Here is a 14,496-nt window from a genome sequence, read left to right as displayed (position 1 = left end):
ATCCTTTTGCTTTAGGGTAGAATGTTCTATAAATATCTGTTAAGTCCATTTGGCTCAGGACTTCTCTTAGTCTGTCTAAGTCTCTGTTTAATTTCTGTTTCCATGATCTGTCCATTGATGAGAGTGGGGTGTTGAAATCTCTTACTATTATTGTGTGAGGTGCAATGTGTGTTTTGAGCTTTAGTAAGGTTTCTTTTACGTATGTAGGTGCCCTTGTATTTGTGGCATAGATATTTAGGATTTAGAGTTCATCTTGGTGGATTTTTCTTTGATGAATATGAAGTGTCCTTCTTTATCTTTTTTGATGACTTTTAGTTGAAAATTGATTTTATTTGATATTAGAATGGCAACTCTAGCTTGCTTCTTCCGACCATTGTCTTGGAAAATTTTTTTCCAGCCTTTCACACTGAGCTAGTGACTGTCTTTGTCTCTGATGTGTGTTTCCTGTAGGCAGCGGAATGCAGGGTCTTTGTTGTGTATCCAGTTTGTTAATCTATGTCTTTTTACTGGGGAGTTGAGGCCATTGATGTTGAGAGATATTAAGGAATATTGCTTCCCATTATATTCATATTTGGATATGAGGTTATGTTTGTGTGCTTTTCTTCTCTTCGTTTTGTTGTCAAGGCGACTAGTTTCTTGCTTCTTCTAGGGAATAGCTTGCCTACTTATGTTGGGCTTTACCATTTATTGTCCTTTGTAGTGCTGGATTTGTAGAAAGATATTGTGTAAATTTGGTTTTGTCATGGAATATCTGGGTTTCTCCATCTATGTTAATTGAGAGTTTTGCAGGATACAGTAACCTGGGCTGGCATTTGTGTTCTCTTAGGGTCTGTATGACATCTGTCCAAGATCTTCTGGCTTTCATAGTCTCTGGCGAAAAGTCTGGTGTGATTCTGATAGGTCTGCCTTTATATGTTACTTGACCTTTTTCCCTTACTGCTTTTAATATTCTTTCTTTATTTTGTGCGTTTGGTGTTTTGACCTTTATGTGACGGGAGGAGTTTCTTTTCTGATCCAATCTATTTGGAGTTCTGTAGGCTTCTTGTATACTTATGGGTATCTCTTTTTTTAGGTTAGGGAAGTTTTCTTCTATGATTTTGTCCAAGATATTTACTGGTCTTTGAGCTGGGAGTCTTCACTGTCTTCTATACCTATTATCCTTAGGTTTGATCTTCTCATTGTGTCCTGGATTTCCTGTATGTTTTGGACCAGTAGCTTTTTCTGCTTTACAATATCTTTGACAGTTGTGTTGATGATTTCTATGGAATCTTCTGCTCCTGAGATTCTCTCTTCTATCTCTTGTATTCTATTGGTGAAGCTCGTATCTATGGCTCCTTGTCTCTTCTTTTGGTTTTCTATATCCAGGGTTGTTTCCATGTGTTCTTTCTTGATTGCTTCTATTTCCATTTTTAATTCCTCCAATTGTTTGATTTTGTTTTCCTGGAATTCTTTCAGGGATTTTTGTGACTCCTCTCTATGGGCTTCTACTTGTTTATTTATGTTTTCCTGGAGTTCTTTCAGGGATTTTTGCGATTCCTCTCTGTAGGCTTCTACTTGCTTATTAATGTTTTCCTGTGTTTCTCTAAGGGAGTTCTTCACGTCTTTCTTGAAGTCCTCCAGCATCATGATCAAATATGATTTTGAAACTAGATCTTTCTTTTCTGGTGTGTTTGGATATTCTGTGTTTGCTTTGGTGGGAGAATTGGCCTCCAATGATGCCATGTAGTCTTGGTTTCTGTTGCTTGGATTCCTGCACTTGCCTCTCGCCATCAGATTATCTCTAATGTTACTTTGTTCTTCTATTTCTGACAGTGGCTAGATTGTCCTATAAGCCTGTGTGTCAGGGGTGCTGTAGACCTCTTTTCCTGTTTTCTGTCAGCCAGTTATGGGAACAGAGTGTTCTGCTTTCGGGTGTGTAGTTTTTCCTATCTACAGGTCTTCAGCTGTTCCTGTGAGTCTGTGTCTTGAGATAACCAGGCAGGTCGCTTGGAGCAGAAATGTTGGTCTTACCTGTGGTCCTGAGGCTCAAGTTTGCTAGTTGGGTACTGCCTACGAGCTCTCCTCGGGGGTAGCACCCAGGGAGATCTATGCTGCCCTTTCTGGGAGCTTCCGTGCACCAGGGTTCCAGATGGCATTTGGTGTTTTCCTCTGGAATCACTAATGTGTGCAGAGTGCAGTCTCTTCTGGTTTCCCAGGTGTGTCTGCCTCTCTGAAGGTTTATCTCTCCCTCCCACGGGATTTGGGTGCAGAGAACTGTTTATCTGGTCGGTCCCTTCAGGTTCAGGTGGTGTCTCAGAAGCAGGGGACCCGCTACTGCTGTGCCCTTATCCAAGGGAACACAGAGGCCGTATACAGTTTCCTCTTGGGCCAGGGATGTGGGCAGGGGTGGGCAGTGTTGGTGGTCTCTTCCGCTCTGTAGCCTCAGGAGTGCCCACCTGTTCAGGGCGTGAGGGCTCTCTCCCCCGGGGTTTGGGAGCAGAGAGCTGCTAAGGGCAGGGATCCGTGGGTTTGGGACTCCCACTAAATACCGGAAGTGTCTGGTCCTCAGCATTGATATTCTTTTTTTTTTTTTTTTGGTTCTTTTTTTCCGGAGCTGGGGACCGAACCCCGGGCCTTGCGCTTCCTAGGTAAGCGCTCTACCACTGAGCTAAATCCCCAGCCCCAAGCATTGATATTCTTATGGGGTTGCAAACCCCTTCAGCTCTTTCAATCCTTTCCCCAATTCCTCCAACAGAGGTCCCATTCTCAGTTCAGTGGTTTGCTGCTAGCATTCGCCTCTGTTTTTGTCATGCTCTGGCTGTGCTTCTCAGGAGACAGCTATATGTGGCTCCTGTTAGCATGCACCCATAGCTACAGTTGTGTATGTAGCAGAGGATGGCCTTGTTGGGCACCAATGGAAGGAGAAGCCCTTAGTCCTGCCAAGGATGGACCTACCAGTGTAGGAGAATGTATGTGTCTGAGGGGGCATGAATGGGAAGAGAAACACCCTCATAGAAGAAGCGGGGGTTGTGGGGGGATAAGGGGCTTATATCCAGGAAACTGGGAAAGGGAAGAACATTTGAAATAGATAAAAAGTCCAACAAAAAGAAAAAAATGTAAATAAATAATATTTTTTAAATGCCTAAAACATTAGTATACTTTTTTTTTGTGATACTTTACTACTTACATAGCAAAGATTATTCCCTTTCCCGGTTTCCCATCCTAAAAATACATAGCCCATCCACCCTCACCCTGCTTCTATGAGGGTGTTTCCTCACCTACCTACCCACCCACTGCCTACCACCACGCCTCCCTGGCATTCGCTTACACTGGGGCATTGAACCTTAACAGGACCAAGGGCCTCTCCTCCCACTGATGCCCGACAAGGCCATCAACTGCTACATATATGGGTCACTGGACATGTACTCTTTGGTTGGTGGTTTAGTCCCTGGGAGCTGTGGAGGGGGTAGGCGTCTGGGTGGTTGATATTGTTCTTCCTACGGTATCAAACCCCTTCAGCTCCTTCAGTCCTTTTTCTAACTCCTACATTGCAGACGCTGTTCTCAGTCCAATGTTTGGCAGCAAGCATGCCCCTCTGTATTTGTCAGGATATAGCAGAGCCTCTCAGGAGACAGCTATATTGGATCCTGTCAGCATGCACTCCTTAGCAACCCCAATAGTGCATATAGGGTGGATTTCCAGGTAAGGCAGTCTCTGAATGGCCTTTCCTTCTGTCTCTGCTCCACACTTTGTCTCCTTATTTCCTCCTGTGAGTATTTTGTTCCCCTTTCTAAGATGAACTGAAGCATCCACACTTTGACTTCCAGTTCTTGAGCTTCATCTGGTCTGTGAATCGTATCTTGGGTATTCCAAGCTCTTGAGCTAATATCAACTTATCAGTGAGTGCATACCATGTGTATTCTTTTATGGCTGGGTTACCTCACTCAGGATAATTTCTAATTCCATCCTTGCCTATGCATTTCATGAAGTCATTACTTTAAATAGCTGAGTAGTATTGCATTGTGTAATCTACCACATTTTCTGTATCCATTCCTCTGTTGAAGGAGATCTTGTTTTTGTTTGTTTGTGGGGTTTTTTTGTTTTTTCACTTTTGTTTTTTTGTTTTTGTTTTCATTTTTGTTTATTTCAGCTTCTGGTTATTAAACACAAGGCTCGTACAAACATAGTGGATCATGTGTCCTTGTTATATGTTGGAACATCTCTTGGGTATATGTCAAGGAGAGTTATAACTGGGTCCTCAACTAGCACTATGTCCAATTTTCTGAGGAACATGTAGACTAATTTCCACAGTGGATGTATGAGCTTGCCATCCCACCAGCAATGGAGAAGTGTTCCTCTTTCTCCATATCCTTGCCAGCATCTGCTGTCACCTGAGTTTTTAATATTAGCCCTCCTGTCTTATGTGAGGTAGAATCAGAGGGTTGTTTTGATTTGCATTTCCCTAAGGACTAAGGATGTTGAGCATTTCTTTAGGTGCTTCTCAGCCATCTGTTATTTCTCACTTAACAATTCTTTGTTTAGCTCCATACCCCATTTTTGATAGTGTTATTAGATTCTCTGGAGTTTACTTCTTAAGTTCTTTCTATATATTGGATATTAACCCTCTATCAGATGTAGGATTGGTAAAGACCATTTCTTAATCTGTTGTTTGCAATTTTGTCCTATTGACAGTTTACTTTTCTTATAGCAGCTTTACAATTTTGTGAGGTCCCATTTGTTAGTTGGTGATATCAGAGTATAGGCCATCGGTGTCTATTCAGGAAATTTCCCCCTGTGCCCATGTGTTCTTCCTTACTTTCTCTTCTATTAGTTTGAGTGTATCTAGTTTTATGTGAATGTCCTTGATCTACTTGGACTTGGGCTTTGTACAGGTAGATAAGAATGAATTGATTTGCATTCTTCTATATGCTGACCTCCAGTTGAACGAGCACCATTTATTGAAAATGCTTTCTTTTTTCCACTGGATGGTTTTAGCTCCCTTGTCAAAGATCAAGTGACCATAGGTGTTTGGGTTCATTTCTGGGTCTTCAATTCTGTTCCACTGATCTACCTTCCTGTCTCTGTGCCAATACCATATAGTTTTTATCACTATTGCTTTGTAATACTCTTGAGGTCAGGAATGGTGATTTCCCACAAAAGTTCTTTAAATGTTGAGGATAGTGTTCACTATCCTGGAATTTTTGTTATTATGGGATTTGCATATTGCTCGTTTGAACTCTATGAAGAATTGTGTAGGAATTTTGATGGGGATTGCATTGAATCTGTAGATTGGTTTTGGCAAGATGGCCATTTATATTATATTATTCCTGCCAATCCATGAGCATGGGTGAACTTTCCATCAACTGAGATCTTCTTCAATTTCTTTTTTCAGAGACTTGAAGTTCTTGTCATACAGATCTTTCACTTGCTTGGTTAGAGTAACACCAAGGTATTTTATATTATTTATGACTATTGTGAAGGGTGTCGTTCCATAATTTCTTTCTCAGCCTGTGTATCCTTTGATTAAAGGAAGGCTAATGATTTGTTTGAGTTAATTTTATACTCAGCCACTTTGCTGAAGTTGTTTATCAAGCTTAGTAGTTTTCTGGTGGAACTTTTGGGTTCACTTAAGTGTATTATCCTATCATCTGCAATTAGTGATATTTTGACTTCGGCCTCCTTTTGTCACTTAATTGCTCTGGCTAGAACTAAAAGCACTATATCAAATAGATAGTGAGAGAGTGGGAAGCCTTGTCTTATCTCTGTTTTTAGTGGGATTGCTTCAAATTTCTCCCCATTTATTTTGATGTTGGCTCCTTGTTTGCTGTATATCGCTTTTACTATATTTAGTTGTGGGCCTTGAATTCCTGTTCTTTATAAGCCTTTTACCATGAAGGGGTGTTGAATATTATTCAGTGCTTTCTCACCATCTAATGAGATGTTCATGTGGTTTATTTTCTTTGTGTTTGTTTATATAGTGTATTATGTTGATGGATTTTCCTATATGGAGCCATCTCTGGATAGCTGGGATCAAGCCTAGTTGATCATGATGGATGATCCTTTGGCTGTGCCCTTGACTTCATTGTGTGAGAAATATATTCAGAATTTTGCATCAATATTCATAAGGGAAAGTGGTCTGAAATTCTACTTCTTTGCATGGTCTTTCTGTGGTATATGAATCAGCATAATTATGGATTGAACGAACAAATTGTGTAGTATTTCCTCGATTTCCATTTTGTCAAATAGTTTGAAGAGTATTAGTATAAGGTCTTTAAAGGTCTAAAAGAACTTTTCAATAAAACCATATGGCTGAGAGCTTTTTTTGGTTGGGAGGCTTCTGCTGACTCCTTTATTTCCATAAATTGTAGGAATGTTTAGATAATTTATCTGATTCTAATTTAACTTTGGTAACTGGTATCTGTCTAGAAAAATTTCCATTTCATCCAGATTTTCCAGTTTTGTTGAGTCGAGGCTTTTATAATAATATCTGTTGACTTTTTAAGTTTTCTCGGTTTCTGTTATTATGTCTCCTTTCTCCTTTCTGGTTTATTAATTTGGATATTGTCTCTGTACCGTTTGATTAGTGTGTGTAAGTGTTTATCTATCCTGTTGATTGTCTCCAAGAACAGCTCCTGGTTATGGTGATTCCTTGTATATTCATTTTTCTTTCTACTTGGTTGGTTTCAGCCCTGAGTTTGATTATTTTCTGTTCTCTATTCATCTTGGGCACATTGGCTTCTTTTTGTTCTAGAGGTTTCAGGTGTGCTCTCAAGGTCCTACTGTTGCTCTCTCCAGTTTATTTTTGGAGGCACTCAGAGCTATGCATTTTCCTCTTAACATTGTTTTCATTGTGCCCCATAAATTTTGGTATATTGTGCCTTCATATTCATTAAGTTTTAAAAGTCTTTAACTTTTTTCTTATTTCTTCCTTGACCAAGTTATTATTGAGTAGAGTGTTATTCAGCTTCCATGTGCATCTGGTCTTTCTCTCATTTTTTGTTGTTATTGAAACCAGCTTAAGTCCAGTCAGAACACTTCTGGCTACAGCATTTGCTTCATTCTTCCTACCCGCTACCCCGAAGGATATCTCAACACACATGTACAGCTTGAAGAAGTTATAGAAGAGTCATCGTCTCAATTCCCTTTTGGGGGCTGAAAGTGATTATTCTAAGGTTGTTTTATGAGACATCTAGAAATGGTTGTAATTTAACAGGGAGGAATTAGCTAGATTGAGTTATACTGTCATAATCTTGTTGGTAACTAAGCTAAAATCATATCTTTGCTTTGGTGTGATGGGCGGGGTGCCCAAGCTCTGGGTTTGCTAAGGGCACAGATATAAGCTGGAAGCAACCTGTGCTTCTGGTTGAGCAGGGGTTTGTGTTTCCCTGGTTCTGTTCCTGTGTCTGTGTGTGTGTGTGTGTGTGTGTGTGTGTGTGTGTGTGTGTGTGTGTCGTGGGGGGGATTCCAGTTATGCTGAATGTTGAGTAAGATGATGTTGTGGTCTCAACTGTGATCTTGTGTCAGAGTTCTAGTGCTCCTGGGTGTGTCTGATCCTTTGGGATTCCTCTGTGATCCTGGGAGTTTCAGAGCACCTGGTAGTCGGACTTCTTCTGGGTGGTGTTGGAATGGGTGTTGAGCCAGCACCCAAGGTCTGCTCAGGGCATAGGTTCAGACCAAAAGCATTAAGTACACTATTAATAATTCATTTATTTTTATTTTATATGAGCCTAGTGTAAGAGTGTCAGAATCCCTGGAATTACAGACAGTTGTGAACTGCCAGGTGAATGCTCGGAATTGTACCTGAGTACTCAGAGGTATCTCTGCAACCCAAGAAGTAATTTCTTATCAGATAATATTATACAGCTTTTTCTTCATACATTTTTATTTGTGTTTTAACTTAATGTTATTTTAATATTTAACATTACTGACTGGGATTCATTGACTATCAAGATGTACACATCTTTTATTTAAGTTATACATCCTTGTGTAATTATCATTTTTTGAAATTGTTTATTTTATTTATTTGCATTTCCAATGTTTCCTCCTTCCCTATTTCCTTTCTGCAAACCCCTATCCCTTTCCCTCTTCCCACTGCTTCTATGATGGTGCTCTCCCACCCACTTACCCATTCCTGCCTCACCACTCTAGCATTTCCCTATGTTAGGGCATCAAGCCTTCATGTGACCAAGGGCCTCCCCTCCCATTGATGTCAGATAAGTCCATCCTATGCTACATATGCTTCTGGGGACATTATACGCTTTGGTTGGTGGTTTAGTCCCTGAGTGCTCTGGGGGTGTCTGAATGGTTGATATTGTTGTTGTTCCTATGATGTTGCAAACCCATTCAGCTCCTTCAATCATTCTCCTAACTCTTACATTGTGGTCTCCATGTTCAGTCAGATATTTGGATACAAGCATCCTCATCTGTATTGGTCAGGGTCTGGGAGAGCCTCTCAGGAGACAGCTATATCAAACTCCTGTTAGCAAGTCCTTCTTGGCATCACCAATAATGTTTGGGTTTGGCAGCTGCATGTGGGGACACATAGCCATGTGGGGCAGTCTCTGGATAGCCTATCCTTTAGTCTCTGCTCTACTCAATGTCTTTGTATTTCCTTTAGACATGGGCAATTCTGGGTTAAACTTTTTGAGATGGGTGGGTGACTCCATCCCTCATTGGGGAATGCCTAAACTCTGGATATGGTCTCTAGAGTTTCTTTCTCCCCTCTGTTGGGTGTTTCAGCTAATATCATCCCTAATGGGTCATGGGAGCCTCTTGCTTATCTGGCATCTGGGACTTTCTGGTAGCTACCCCTAGTTTCTCAACCCCCACTCGTACACACCCCCTTTCAATATCCTGCCCTTTGTACTTCTTCCTATTTCTTCCCACTTCCCACTTCTTTTTCCACTCTTTTTTCCTTTTCACTCCCAGGCTCTGCCCTTCCTCTACTCCTTTATATATTTTGTTCCCCATTGTAAGTAGGGATGAAGCATCCATACTTTGGTCTTCCTTCTTCTTGAGCTTCATAAGGTATGTGAGTTGTATTGTTGGTATTCCTAGCTTTTTTTCCTAATATTCACTTATCATTGAGCACTTACTGACTGGGTTGCCTCACTCACGATGATATTTTCTAGTTCCGTCTATTTGCCTGAAACTTTCACGAATATACTGGTGTGGGTCTATCCAAGTAAGTGAATGATCTGTATGTGCAAGAACTTCAAGTTTCTTAATTAAGAAATCAAAGAAGATCACAGAAGGTGGAAAGATTTCCCATGCTCATGTATCAACAGGATTAACATAGTAAAATAGCCATCTTACCAAAAGCAATCTGCAGATTCAATGCAATCCCCACCAAAATTCCAAATCAATTCTTCACAGAAATTGAAAGAGCAATTCTAAAATTCATTTGGTACAACACAAAACCCAGGATAGTGAAAACTATTCTCAACAATAAGAGCACTTCTGGGGGAATCACCATCCCTGACCTCAAGCTCTACTACAAAGCAATAATAGTAAAAACCACATAGCATTTATACAGAGACAGGCAGGCAGATCAATGGAATAGAATTAATTGAAGACCTAGAATTACACCCACACATCTACAGTCACCTGATCTTTGACAAAGAAGCCAGCATAGTCAGCAAACGATGTTGGCTTAAGTGGCGGTCAGCATGTAGAAGAAAGCAAATTGATCCATTCTTATCTCCTTGTACTAAGCTCAAGTCCAAATAGAACAAGGACCTCCACATAAAGCTGTATTCATGGAATCTAATATAAGAGAAAGTGAAAAACACATGGCCACAGGGGAAAATGTTCGGAACAGAAGACCATGGCTTGAGCTCTAAGATTGACTACAGACAAATGGGATCTCATAAAATTGAGAAGCTTTTACATATAGCTTTTTAAAATTATTCATACATTATAATTTGGAAATAGTTTGTGGGAAATTTGTCTAAGAAAATATTGTGTTTCATTTTTAACTCATATGTTTTAAACTATGAATCACTATCATTGGCTTGCTCAAGTATTTAGTTCAAGTACATGGTTCTTTCAGTATCAATCAATTAGTTCTTTAGTGTTTTCTTTCCTTTGTCTATTTTTCATTTTCTCTTTCTTCTTCTTTTTACCTTTCTTCTTTCTCAGTATTTATAAAATACATAGAAAAAATGAATTTAGCAAATAAAATATATTTAGTTTGGTTACATTTTCTTTTTAATTTGTAAACAATGTCAGAATGTGTGGGTGCATATGTATGTCTGTATATATGATGCCTTTATTATTTCAATATACAGTCTATGTTCTTTAGTAATAAAATAAGAAAAAAGTGAATATTTCTCATTTCCATTTTTTACGTTCATGAAAAATATTTTTTTGGTAGGTATGCATGTATTACCTTTCTGACAACTGTATTTTTATATAAACTTTTAAAAAAAGATAGTAGTTTCATGCAAGCAAAAGAAATGGCTGCTCAGTTCTAAAGGTTATTAATTATAATATTATGTTTTATATAGTTAATTAAGAATGTCTATCAATTACTAACAAATCCCAATTATTTGTTCAACAATCTCCACACTCTTAGCCATCTTATCTGTAGTTATTCACCTAGAGCTTGCACTGAAATATCCTCATACGCTCAAGTGCTTTCCTGACATCATTCTTTTCTATCCATTTTTCTTACCTTCATTACCTTCATTCCTTGAGATAAGTTGGAAAATAAAAACTACAGGTTTTACTCCCATTTCTGAAAACTGTGGATCCTGACAGCAGCATTGGAGAAAAGGTCTAAGGTAGTATGTAGTTGACCACTCCTTGGAAAACTAGTTGAAAATTACTTCTTTCATGTTCTGAAAAAACCTCAAGAAACATGCAGGAGGAATAGGTATTGAACCAAAGAAACTTTGCTAAATGACCTGTCGATCTGAGAAACTCACTTTTTCAAAAATTTGTTTGCCCCTTAAATATACTGCTCCTAGAAAGTGCTTGTCCATTAAAAAATAAAATCAAAACTAAAACCTCAAAAGAAATGAAGTGCTATGAGTGACAAGGGGCCACTGTGGAGGGCAGGCTAGCTTTAAAAATAAACACTAACAAGTAACCAATTTTTTTTGAAAGATGGGAACTTATAAAAAAATCACATTTTTAAGTTTTAAAATTTTATTTAGAAAATAAACTCAGAATAGAACTTCCTTAGCTTTTTGTATCTTCTAACTTTTTCGAAGTATATTTCAATTTGACATAAAGTTTGTATTTGATAAAAAATAAAAGACTTCTACCTCAAGACCATTGCTTCAAAAAAAACAAAACAAAACAAAACAAAAAACAAAAACAAAAAACAAAAACAAAAAAAAAAACAAAACTGACATTCCTTGTTGGCATCATTGCACTTTTTACTTAAAGTTTCTTAGATGGGAAGAACTTGGTATCTTCCTGATTTTCAATTCTCTGAACTCTGGAGACAAATTCCAGAAACAAAACATGCTGTTTGCATGTCTAAAGTGAAATAAGAAACACTACTCATAACATGATGATGATTCTGTTAGAGTCATGGGAGAAATTTATCAATCATGGTACTTCAGTAGTTTGATGTGCCTTCCCTGGTTTCTTAACTTTGGTCTACACTTTGATTTTTTATATATATATATATATATATATATATATATATATATATATATATATATGTATATATATGGATGGATATATACATATGTATATATATACAAATACATATATATGGATGGATAGATAGATAGAGATAGACAGAAATACACATAAAAGACACTGAATTAACAGTGCTAATTCACTATATTTGAAAAACTGGTAGGGATGACTGAAAAGGAGGACAACATTTGGAATGGAAATAAATTAAATAATTTAATAAAAATTATATAAGTAAATTTATTTATATAAAAACTACATGAAAAATGTATACTAAATTTTTCTTTCAATACAGATCCTGGAATCACTGTTCCATTCTCATTCTTCTGCCTCATTTGCTCATTTGTTCTCAATAAACAGCTTTTGCTCACATTATTGTCTTAAATCTCGACCAGTGCTTGTTCAAAATGTGTGTTTGCAGATCAATATCTTAAGAGAGATGGAAATGATTGACAGCTTACCTTGATGGCTTGTGCTACAATTTCTTCTTTTTCTAATGGTTAGGAAAAGTGGAACAATTTCTTTTCTTTCCTTTTCTTTTCTTTTCTTTTCTTCTCCTTTCTTTCTTTCTTTCTTTCTTTCTTCCTTTCTTCCTTTCTTTCCTTTCAAGAGATAGAATTACACCAGGATTTATTAAAAAGAATTTAGAAATCGAGAAAACTTTCTTAAGGAGGAAAGGTTTAGAGAGCTCTTTGCATCAGTTAATAGTCTGAGTTAATTCTTGTTTAATGAAAGTAAAAGTAAAAGAAAAACTGAATATGAATGATGCCATCCAACAATCGGAATTATGTCTATTGAGAAGTAAAGATTGCATTCATGGTTTCTTTATGTAGCTATTTACATATGAATGTACGCAAGCATGTTATAAGCATCTCATATTTCTGATTGTAAAACAAAAGAGATAATCAGTTAAGCTTTTAGAAATTGGGATTGATTTATTTGTGAGTGCTAAAAAAAAAAAAAACTCTTTTTGGAACTTCAATTACTCATGCAGTTTCCAACAAGGATGATAAGTGACATGTTTATCAACAGCTTAGAATTCTACCAATATCTTATCAGCTACAGAAGGTAACTGAGTTTCTTAACTGGCCTATTACAAGCTCATTCATTGCTTTACATGGAAACAACATTTTCTCTAAAGCACAGTAGGTACCATCAAATGAAAGATAAAAAAGTTGATGTTGGATATGCAATTGGTGCTTTATTACATTATCATAATGTTCCTGGCCTCAAAGAACTTCTATAAATTATTTAATATATAAAACAATCATTTTGTAAACGAGCCAGGAACTGAATAGTGGATGATCTAAATATTTTGTTTGAATCACTCTTATAACTGTCTACAGGTATGATATGAGTTATAAAGAATTGGTTAATTTTTATGGCCAAAATTGTAATTATTTTGCCTGTGACCCTATTTTCACTTCTTTTATTGGTTTTGAAATCTATCTAAATTTTCATATGCTTTAAAATGTCACAATCAATTCCAGACAATACTGTAGAGAAGTAGCAGGCACAGCTTTGCTTTGCAAATTCAAATTTAAAATCAAACTCATTAAACATTTCAGAGGTACATTGAGATAACAAAGTAGATATGGAAAATTGCCAGGTTTTATTGTCTGGAAAATTAAGGGACAGGCATGTTTGATGTAAATCCCTGTGGCCTTTAGCGATAAAACATTTTGCATAAAATTAGGGTTGATCTAGTGGGAGGAAAAATAACAGTACTCTTTCAAGGACAGGTGAATAGTCAGAGGTGTACAGCATCATGGAAATTCTGAAGACTGTTAACAATTTTCTGGCCAAGATCAATCAATTTGAAGGGTAATGTTAAAGATTTGGCAAATACTGCTAAGAGAATGTATATAATTTAAACTTTTCAGTTGTAAAATTTTATTTTTCCTTTGCAATTTGAGAATATTGCCCTAGTAATATTCTCAATATGAGAAAAGGGAAAATGACTTACGATTTCTTTTCTATTGTATGTAGAGTTAGAAACACACAGGTTGCACCTAGTTTGGCAGAAACAGCAGTTTTGAGATCCATGTTCCATTTTGAAAGATAATCCTGTAAAATAAATTATTATTAAAATCAACATAAACTGAATTTATCCAGCAGCTGGATTTTTTTACTCTTGCTAGTCCCTGATAATGAGACAGAGAAACCAAGATTTATTTCAAGCTACATGTCAATAGCAAGGCAATAATTTCACCTTCCCCTCTCTCTCTCTCTCTCTCTCTCTCTCTCTCTCTCTCTCTCTCTCTCTCTCTCTCTCTTTCTCTCTCAATAAGTGAGTAATACCACCTCCTCTTTTCCACTGGCTGTAAGATTCTGCCCTATTCTCTCTTCTGCCCAACCATTGGGTGATGAGCATAGTGGCAAAGTAGATAATAGATGGTAAGAATTGTTTCCACAAACGTGAGACAGGAGACTCAATCATTACAATGCACTGTCTGGATTGAAGAAAAGATATGAGAGCAGAGAAATATGCATTTGAAGTAGCACAAGGGTAAAGTTCACACAGTTTACAAAAAGTGTATTCCTATATGATCCAACTCATAAGGCAGCATGATTAAAACATTGATATTGTAAGTTGTGACTTAAAGCTACTGAAGACAACTGCTCTTTTATGTAGAGCAGTTTGTATGGGGACTAGTCAATCAGGGGATGGACAGCATTCTACATATACCAGCTGAATGTTCACTAGCCAAGCCCTCATGAAGGAGGCATACAGTGGTTTCAGCCAAATTCTGAGTCTCCTAGCTCATATGCTCTGTCCTTTGTTTCTTCCCATAGTCTTTCTTTACCAAGCAACCTATGCAGCCTCATTTAATTCTCCTATTCTATTTTTTCCTTTGGCTCTTT

Source organism: Rattus norvegicus, chromosome 15, assembly GCF_021556685.1.
Source record: "Rattus norvegicus strain SHRSP/BbbUtx chromosome 15, alternate assembly SHRSP_T2T, whole genome shotgun sequence".
In the NCBI taxonomy this organism is placed as follows: Eukaryota; Metazoa; Chordata; class Mammalia; order Rodentia; family Muridae; genus Rattus; species Rattus norvegicus.
Note: the sequence above shows the minus strand (reverse complement) of the source record.